The 10,154-nt window shown below is 39.1% G+C and overlaps 1 pseudogene; it reads left to right on the top strand.

Moving 5' to 3' along the window:
* Nucleotides 1-3,453: 3,453 nt before the first annotated feature.
* On the top strand, nt 3,454-5,095 carry LOC145960732 (uncharacterized; annotated as a pseudogene).
* The last annotated feature ends 5,059 nt before the right edge of the window (nt 5,096-10,154 follow it).

Raw genomic sequence — 10,154 nt, forward strand, 5'->3', positions numbered from 1 at the left:
TCGCTGGAGGATTCTACGAATACGAATTACAACGCGTCGCTAATCCCGACGTATATCTCGTGGAAAAAATTTTGCGGGAAAAGGGTGATGACGTATACGTGAAATGGTTGGGATTGGATAAATCACACAACTCTTGGATACATAAAAATAATGTATTGTAAATATTTATTAAAATATATAAAATATGTGTATAAAAAATATAAAATTTATTAAAATATAAAAATATATAAAATGTATAAAATATAAAAATATATACATGGTTATGTACAAAATATACAATTAATAATAAACAAAATATACATTTATTTACAAAGATATTCTATAATGTCCCCACGGTAACGTATCGGTGGTTTCGGGTACGATATACCGCTTATGGGCGTAAAGACACGTCCGACATCCTCCCACATACATCCCTATCTTTCTCTGGAGGCCTGCCCCGGCCCTATCTTAGGGTCCATCCGCCACTGCTATTTGGTACAGTGGGGATTTTAGTATATACTAGAGGGATCTTGGGGGATGTGGTCACTCGACGGCGTTGTGCTCGTCGGTGCCGTTTTATACGGAAGGCCAGTCGGAAGCCAGCATGTACGCGAATACCTCCACCGGCACTTATTTGGTCAGCGAGCGACCTTTTCAAGGATCCTCCATGGCAATCGGCATTGCATCCATCGAGCAAGATACCAACATCGCTCTGGAGTCGCATATGACTGTGTTAAAAAGCAGCATTAGGTGTGAGGTCTGGATAGCTCAGTGGTCTAGAGCAGTTGCCCGGAAAGCGAAAGACTCGGGTTCGATTCCCGATCCAGCCACTTGCGCCTCACATATTTTTCTAGTCTGCGAATATTGTTTTCTAGCAATTATTCGTTAGGCTGAAAAATGTGTGAATGCTCTCTCCACAGGATATGCGTCAATGCCGTTGCCACGGATGGATTCTGTCGCTCGTTGATCAAATGGGCGTAAAGACACGTCCGACCTCCTCCCACATACATCCCTATCTTTCTCTGGACTCAGAGCAATTTTCGTCTCGCAGATCGTGTATACTTGGTGCAGTTTAGATCGTATACACGACTGCTGACGCGTCATTTCAATTTCTTCGTTTAAACACCGCGTGTAATCGTCAAACGTTATCGTTCTCGCGACAACGTTACTCTTGACACCTTTAACTTTCTTCGTGTCCTTTTTCCCATTCACTCGTATATCTTTGCTCTGAGCCCGACGAATTCGGTCATTATGGCACCGTTGTTTTCGTCCTTCATCAGGCCCGGTACCTTTTTATTTACAAACGGTATACCGTACGCATTATCCACCGCATAATCGCTCATGTCGAATCTGACGATATCACACTTCATATTCTCATACACATCCGCGCACTCAATGTGATATATGAGACTATCCGTATCGGTGTACATTACCCGGCATTTGTCGCGATTCATTGGCGTCATATACTCGTGATGAAATTCGTACAAACATGTCTTGGATATGTCGAGTATACACATACCCACGTAAATCGGTTTGTAGAATTTCACCTCGAGTTTGCGCTATTCCACAGCTATTAAGTTTTCCGAAAAAACGTTTCTGCTGTGGAAATTTGGCTTTGTGATCATTGCCTTTGCGCCGTACCGCCCGTCCCAGTGCGTTATGAGCCTAACATCTACACGATTCCGCACATTTTCCATCGTTTTGCCAAATACCGCATTGTTCATCAATTTGTATAAATTTTTTTCGAAATCATTTTTAGCCAATGTTCTAAAATGTGTATTTAGTTCTATGTAATTTCGAAGCCATGAAGATTGAGAAAACTGTAAAATTCGGTGTATTTTTGTAACGCAAAGACCGTGACGCGTACACTGCTGCAAGTTGCGGTAGTGTATCACGTAACGCTTCTTATCGTATAGCGTTGCAAGCAGTTTGAGCTCTCGCTTGCCAGGTGATTTGTCGCGTGTCGGGCAAAACGGTAGGTCAGTGTGCGCATCGTGAAGATGTTGCGGATACTCGAGATCGACTTCGAGGATATAGCCTGTAGGCGAATCTAGCGCGATCGATGATACGTTAAAATTGGTCACGTCATCGACCCATCGAAAATCGGCGTAAGCCAACGGTTGACACATTGCCCATCCGTACAAGTTATTTACATCGAAATACATCAAGTATGACGATGGTTTCGATGGATCGTACGACTCCATGTACTTGTTATTAGCACGAGCGTATCTGTTGGAACATTGACTCAGACCGCCGCGTATACCACGTTCGATGAACATAACCATGTCGATGTCAGTAAGCAACTCGAACGTAATTTTCGTATGCTTCAACATGGCATTCCACGTGTATCCGGGGAGAGTAATACGCGGGGTCGAGTCCGTAACTTTCGATACATTTATCTCGAAAGTTTTCGAAAATGTCGGCTAATAACAAGACATCAATTTTGAGGTACAAGTCGCTATATTCGCCTAGTGTCCGAATGGAGAATCGGTTCCAGACGTTCTCAGCGTGCGTGTAATCGCTCTCGGATACAGTGTCACCGGTCATGGAACTGTAAAATGATTCGCGCGGTGGTAAACACGTATCTTGCAACTTGTCAACGGAATCGATGTATTCGTACGGAAATACACCTTTTCGCGTTAACAAATTGAAATTTTCTGTTGATAAATTTTGAAATTCTGATTTTAAAATTTTGAGTTTGTCTTTATCCAAAAATGATGCCAATTTGTCGAGACTCGATGCGAGAAATTTGAATGAATCGATGAAACGTAATTTTATGAGTTTTTGATTCTTCTTCCATACAAACATTTTTGGTAAATGAAATATATTTCTCTTTTGTTATCGGAAGTAACTCGACTCTCTCTTCGAATGCTGTAGCTATTTCCTCGATAATGAAATGCGAATCTTAACCGGATAAATTGTGAAAAATTATCGGAATACAAAAAGATTCTTTATAATTTAAGGGGTAACACTACCTTGTAAATTTTTTTTTAACCATTTTTTTTTATTTGCTTAAATTCTTCCTTAACTATCCAAAAATGATGCCCAAAACATTTTATGTGGAGGAAAATTTTTAAAGTGGCCGAAAAATTCGGTTTTCCGAGTAAAGTCACGGTGCTTTTTAACGAGTAATTAGGGCGCGTTCCATAACGGTACAGTAGGGGTCACTATTCCTTCGTAAACATATTATACTTACATCAGTAGGATAAAACTTGAAAATGAAACCATTAGATGTCTCTACTACTCGAATTTTCAAGCTAGGACAACAGCTAACGCCAGAAAAACCGTTAGAAGTAGTGTTTTGCTTGCTCTCGTAAGAAGCACGTGTTTCTTGGTTCTGTTGAGTTTTTATTCGATGTTTTTGTATAATTTTGATCAAAAATGTATACAAGTGACAGAAAATCACGCAAAGGAACGAAAAGTAGCCAAGCAACAGTGAGAAGAAAAGGTGTGAGAGGCGGCCCGAAAAATCGATATCTGCTAGAGCAGTCGGCTGAGAGCGTCGGCACGTTCTCTAAAAAGTTGAAGTTATCGAAAAATGAGTATGATATTGATTACGATAGCACTTTTGGCTATCGTTTACTATGTTTCGCATCAGTTTTCTCTACTCTATCGGAAGTGTTGGTGTGCCATACGTGCCACAAGCCAGTGAAATTCACTGAAGCAAACAAACAAGGCTTGGGCTTCAAAATCGTTATAAGCTGTGAGGCGTGTGAACCAGTGCACATAAATAGTTGCCCAAAAATTAATAATAAAGCGTATGAAGTAAATAGACGAATGGTTTTGGCAATGCGTTTGTTGAGAATCGGTTTAAATGGAATAAAAAAGTTCTGTGCGTTTATGGATTTGCCTCAACCAATATTTCAAAAAAGCTACGATGAAATCATCAAAACTTTACGCGAGATACCCGAGTCTGTTTGTTCTTTTTCCATGAAAAATGCTGCGCAACAAGAGAAAATAAAATCTGTAGAAAAAGGCGAAAACAACGGTATTACAGTCTCAGGTGATGGCTCGTGGCGTCGTCGAGGTTTTTCGTCACTATTCGGAGTCGTTTCGCTTATTGGATGGTTCAGTGGGAAAGTTGTTGACGTTTTGGTAAAAAGTAAGTTTTGTAAAACATGCTTGCACTGGAAATCAAAAGAAAACACAGCTGAGTACGAAGAGTGGAAGAAAAACCATGAGTCGACGTGCGAGGCGAATCACGAGGGATCAGCAGGAAAAATGGAAGTAGACGCCGCGACTGAGATGTTTGCTCGCGCGGATGAAAAGAATGGTGTTTCTTATATTAATTACGTAGGTGATGGTGATTGTAAGACTTTCAAGGCTATTGTTGAGCAGAATCCAAATGTCAAAAAAAAAAGAATGTATTGATCACGTTCAGAAAAGAATGGGCACCAGGCTTCGAAAATTGGTGAGTAATACAAAAGGATTGAGCGGTAGAGGTAAATTAACGGACAAATTAATAGACGAATTAAGTATTTACTACGGATTGGCTATCCGTAGACACTGTAACTCAATCGAGGACATGAAGAAAGCCATTTGGGCAACACTCTATCACATAATTTCTACCGATGAGAAGCCGCAACATCATTTTTGCCCGGAAGGCCCGAAGTCGTGGTGTGCTTGGCAGCTACAGAAAGCAATCGTGGGAAACACCAACGAGTTCAAGCATAATCCAGCAATGAGCGATGAAGTTTTTAAAGCTATAAAGCCTGTATATGAAGAATTGAGTAGGGATGATTTGCTAACGCGTTGCTTGGGCGGGTTCACACAGAACTCAAACGAAAGTTTCAACTCGCTCGTGTGGTCGATGGCTCCCAAGTCAAGTTCCAGCGGCAAATCTGTACTCGATATTGCTGTGAATCTCGCAGTTTTATATTTCAACGATGGATTTTTCGGAATTATGCAAGTTATGAAGCAAATGGGCATTTCAATCGGACTGAGTTGCTACAATTTCTGCTCGGAAGCCAACGCCGTGCGCATCGCGCAATCTGAGCGCTCCCTGTCCGTAGAGGCGAGAGAAGCTCGCTCAACATCATTATCGTCAAGGAAGGATGAAGAGCACAAAAATCTTAATTTAGAAGGACAATTGTATGGCCCAGGCATCGCCGATTAGTGGTATAAAATTACATTGAAATATACGTAAAATATAAATATAAATAAAATATAAATAAAAAATTACATTGAAATATACGTACTTTAAACTTTAAACGCGTTTTACTCGAAACCATGTTTTTCAAGCTGGCCGTAAAGCTAGCGCCTACAATTTTCAACCAATCGACTGGAAATTTTAACTGTAGCTAAAAAATTAAATTTTCTAGTGAACGCCCGTAGAACTTTTTGATTTATGAAAATTTACTGACTTTATAGCCGATTTTCGGCCGATTTTTTCCGAAAAAACGTGTTTCTTTTTTTAAACTGACGCCATTTTTTAAAAACTCAATATTTTGAAAAGTTCTACGGGCGTTCACTAGATTTTTTGATATAATTTCAAAATCTTTTTTGTTTTTTATTCTAGATGCACAATTGCGACCTGTAGGTTTACGGCCAGGGAGGTCATAAAAAAAAAGATGTTTCATTCCGACAGATGTTGTGCCGCCATTTTGTTTTTAAATGACTTAAAAAAAATTTTTGTATATACTATAAGAGATGTATAATGATGTCTAAAAAACTGAATTTCAATCAATTGTTTTGCCTTTGCACAATAAATTCGAGAAAATGAGCCTTGATTTTGACCCCACAAGGTAGTGTTACCCCTTAAATTGCAATTTGAGTGTGCGGGACCTCTGTACCGTCCGGTCAGATGGCAATGATCGCGAACGCGTGTATCGTCTTTCGCGGACGGTTTTTCGCATATATGACACTGAGTGGCGCTATGGAATTTCTCCCACTCTTCGGACGTCAAATCTACCATAGGGACACTTGTTTTTAAAATATTTTTTACACGTAACGCTAAATTTTTAAGATCTTCAACGAACCATACTATACAATCGGCACTGCGACGCGAATGATATACCGATAAAGATTCGTCGAACAAACAATGTACATAGTAAGCTATGCTAAATACTTGGTGATGCTGGCACAAATTTCGCTGTTCTTCCTCCGTCTTGGCCAGAACGCATTCCAAGTCAGCGTAGACAACAAATGGAAGCCGTTCCTTCCGATTAAAGTTGTTGAACGATAACCACTTGTCCTTATCGCTCGGCAATCGGACAACGCAATCGTTCATCTTTCCGCAGTCGACCGTATGCGACTGCAACTTGGCGTCCGAATTAAAACAATGTAAGCATCTGTAAAAGAAAAAATTTAATTAAGATTTATATAACAAAGTGTATAACCTATAATTATTCAAATAATATAAATTAAACTTACCGATCGCAGATATATTTTGGATTCTTGTGTTTGCTCAATTGCGAGCTCACTAGCCGGGATAAATTCTTGAGCCACGCAAAATGTCCGACGCTGTTGTCGTCTTCAATGTACAGCAAGTTGACATGCTTGTCCCGCTTCTGCTGCGAAAGACGTATCGGGACAATGCTGTTCTTGTCTTCGATGCTGTACACATTTATAGAAATGTCATTAACAAGTTCAAAATTTTTTATTTGGTTCACAGTCACTGAAAACTCAATGTCCCGGAGATTCAGCACTGTCGCGTAATGCGGGTACGATGATTCCCGTTCCGCATTCCTTTCTGCGGGGTATAGTGCGGCGACCACTGCCCACGCGAAACACGCATTGTCTTTTGATTGCACATTAATCACCGCTCTCTTCATCATAATCTCCCGCGGCAATTTAACATGACATCCCGCGCACATAGGATTATACTTATTTACATTAACAGTTAAATTTAGTATTCGCGACAATGCCCACCCACTATCGCGTTCCTGAAACTCTTCCAGCGATGCTAGGGTGGGTTCGATAACGCACCGTTCGTACCACTCGCGTAAATCGGACGTGCGAAAGAGTTCATAGTTTCTCGTATTGATACTTTTGTTGGCACGTTTATCTCCGGTCACGAATTCACCGTTAAATATAGTGTTCACTTTCACATTATAACGTTTCTTCATAATGTTCTTCACATGTTCTATCACAATGTCTTTGGCGTCCTCGAGAAATTGACGAGGTTCGATGTGATTATAGTTTATCACCGCACCAGTCGATACGCGACTCTCGAACGCCGTATCAATCTCGCGCCACACAAGTCCATTTTGACGCGCGCTACATCCGGCACCCGTGTGTACGAAACGTCTACGTACCGAATTTTTCAACCCTTCGAGGCACGCGATCCGAGCAATCAGCGATTGTCGATTTCCGATCGATAATCGCGGTCGTTTGATTCGACTTTGTTCTTCCAACGACTCGATATACGTATCACATCGTTGTTCCCACACAATGTAATCTTCCAATGAATTCACCAAAGTAGATTACTCTCGCAAATTTTGTTCCTCCATATTGTAACACACTTGCGAAATTTAGCGTTTCCAATGACTGTTCTGATGTACTTTAGTGAAAATACTGGCGGGGTGTGCCTCTTTATCATGATTTATATACTGTCTCATACATTGTTTTATCATCGAACATCTAGAATGATTTCATCTTAAAAAATTCCCCGGAATAGCGTGTGCAATTTAACCTTGATAATTTCATGTTTTGTCACGTACATTTGAAAAATCTAACGTGGTTGCATCAGAAGCATCCGTACATCGGCGCTCGATTTTAGCGCATTCAGCTAAATCTTTGTCTAGAGGTGATGTGCGTTTTAACCTTGACGGTTATTTTTTTCACGTTTTTTGTCACGTACATTTGAAAAATCTAACGTGATTGCATCAGGAGCAGCCGTGCATCGGCGCTTGAAAATTTTTGTTATATTCAGCTAAATCTTTGTTCTGAGGATGATGTCATCGCAGCCGTACATCGGCGCGACAAAATTTTAGAGGAAATTAAAATGATGCGTCGGCAATAATCCCCTCTACATCGCAATTTGAGATACTATTTGAATTGATATTAATTCTACGATCAGTATTACATCAATCGCGCGTGTAAAAGGTTCACTGCTGAAGAAATCGATATGAATTTTTACGTTCCGATTCGAAACGGCGAAACTCCACCGTGTAAGAAGCAAAAATGCGACATGTAAGAAAAAAGATTTAAAAATTTTGTTATATATTAAAATTTTCTTAAATATTGGTCTAATTTATATATATTTTTATAGCATTCAGCTTCGTCGTGCGGCTCGCATACTTGGAAGAAGATACGCTCTAACCCCGACGTCGTATAAATATTTGGACATTGGAATAAGCGTTGGAGCTGTATCGTACGTGGAGCTCATTCTCGGTGATAATCGAGGCAATCAAATAGTGTTGCCTTTTTCAACGTGGAATTTGTTGATGCAGAAACAAGCAGACATTGACTGTTTTCTACAATCGACTGCTCTCCCATTAAGGATTGGAGATCTAACGATCGAAATGCATCAATCGAAAATTGTAAAACTCGCATTATGCGAAAATTCTTTGTATATGAAACCACAAACATTATTACATTTATTTAATTTTGAAAATTGTATCGATCATATGCACAATTGGTTATGCGAGAATACCTATCTCGTAAATGAAAAATTTAAACAATTTGAAACTGTATTACAACGTAACAATATTACTACTGTATGCGATGCTGTAAAAACGATACGCGAGAGTGATGTCTTTAACAGCGAATCATTAATTGATTGTGAATTACTAACATGCGCTGTAAATGATATTCTTTACGATGTTTGCAATAAATAATTATTTTTATTCCATCTGTGATTTTAAATCTTTTCTTCCATACGAATAAGAATAGTTGATACTTTTCTTAACACGCTCCGCCAAAGATGTAGAGAAATGCTGAGGTAGATGAGACGTGATGCTCTAGTTAGAATGAGACAAAAGATATTAAAAGATATATAATGAAGAGGAGTCTGCAGCATTAGAATATTATTTCTTTCGTTGTTCTGTGTTTCGTCGGTCTTGTGTTTCGTTGGTCACGTATAATGGCTGAAGACGACGTTATTATCATCGATGACGAAAATGTCATTATCGTCGACGAGGACATCAGTAACAGAAACATCATCATTAGTGGATTCAGATTATGCTAGTGATAATGATGAAGAATTAAGACTGAAAAAGTATAGACATTTAAACGCGATGAAAATAAATAATCTGGATGTTACCATAAAATTTTGTCGCATATACTATTATTATGATGCGGAAGAAGGAATTAAGTATTGTTCAGACTGTTTTCTGAGATTGGCATCGTCGAAACGCATACTCCGTCCGGAAACACAAAACGGATTATTGTGCTCTATTAATAGGCAGTTATTGCAAAGAGTGCAGGAAAAATTTGCACCAAATAATACCACGCAATATGTGTCCCATTTGCACAAATTAAAATATATGGATAACATTGTAAGTAACTTACAATTTATAATAGTACATCAAAAGTATCCTAAAATAAATTATTAAATCTAATGAAATGTGTCTTTTCTGTTTTAGGAGCGGCATCCCTCAGTCCGGCGCATCGCCCCCTCCCCCTATATTAAATTTTAATTATTTTTATATTTTTATTATTATTACTTTTATATTTTTTATTATTATTATTATATTTTTTATTATTATTCTTAATTTTAAGTACACACACACACACACACACACACACACACAAATGTATAACACACATTTTTAATAAATTTTATATTTGTAATTTATAAAAAATTGCAGTTATTTACGCGCCTTTCCCTTGCGCTCCCATCCCTTGCGCTATCTCTCTCTCGCGCTGTAAGTGTCGCGATATCTTCGTTGCGTTCTCTCTCGCACGTTAATCTTAAGTTCTCTCTATCTTCGTCATTGCTCTTTCGCGCTATCTCTTGCTCTCGCGCTTAGATAGAATAAGTAATCTCTCTCGTACGCGCTATGACACAAAAAATGTACACATTAATAAATTTTATATTTAGTATTGAAAAAAAAATGTATTTATTTACACACCTTTCCCTTGCGCTCCCATCCCTTGCGCTATCTCTCTCGCGCTAGTTATAAGAATTTATCGTTCTCTCTTTCGCACGCGTTATTCTCTCTTTCGCACGCGTTGTTCTCGCGCTATTATCGTTCTCTCTTTCGTACGCGTTGTCTCGCGATATTATCGTT

The sequence above is a fragment of the Camponotus vicinus genome, unplaced genomic scaffold, assembly GCF_025532165.1.
Source record: "Camponotus vicinus isolate PSW18456_S1 unplaced genomic scaffold, iyCamVici1.0 SCAF_10, whole genome shotgun sequence".
Lineage (NCBI taxonomy): Eukaryota > Metazoa > Arthropoda > Insecta > Hymenoptera > Formicidae > Camponotus > Camponotus vicinus.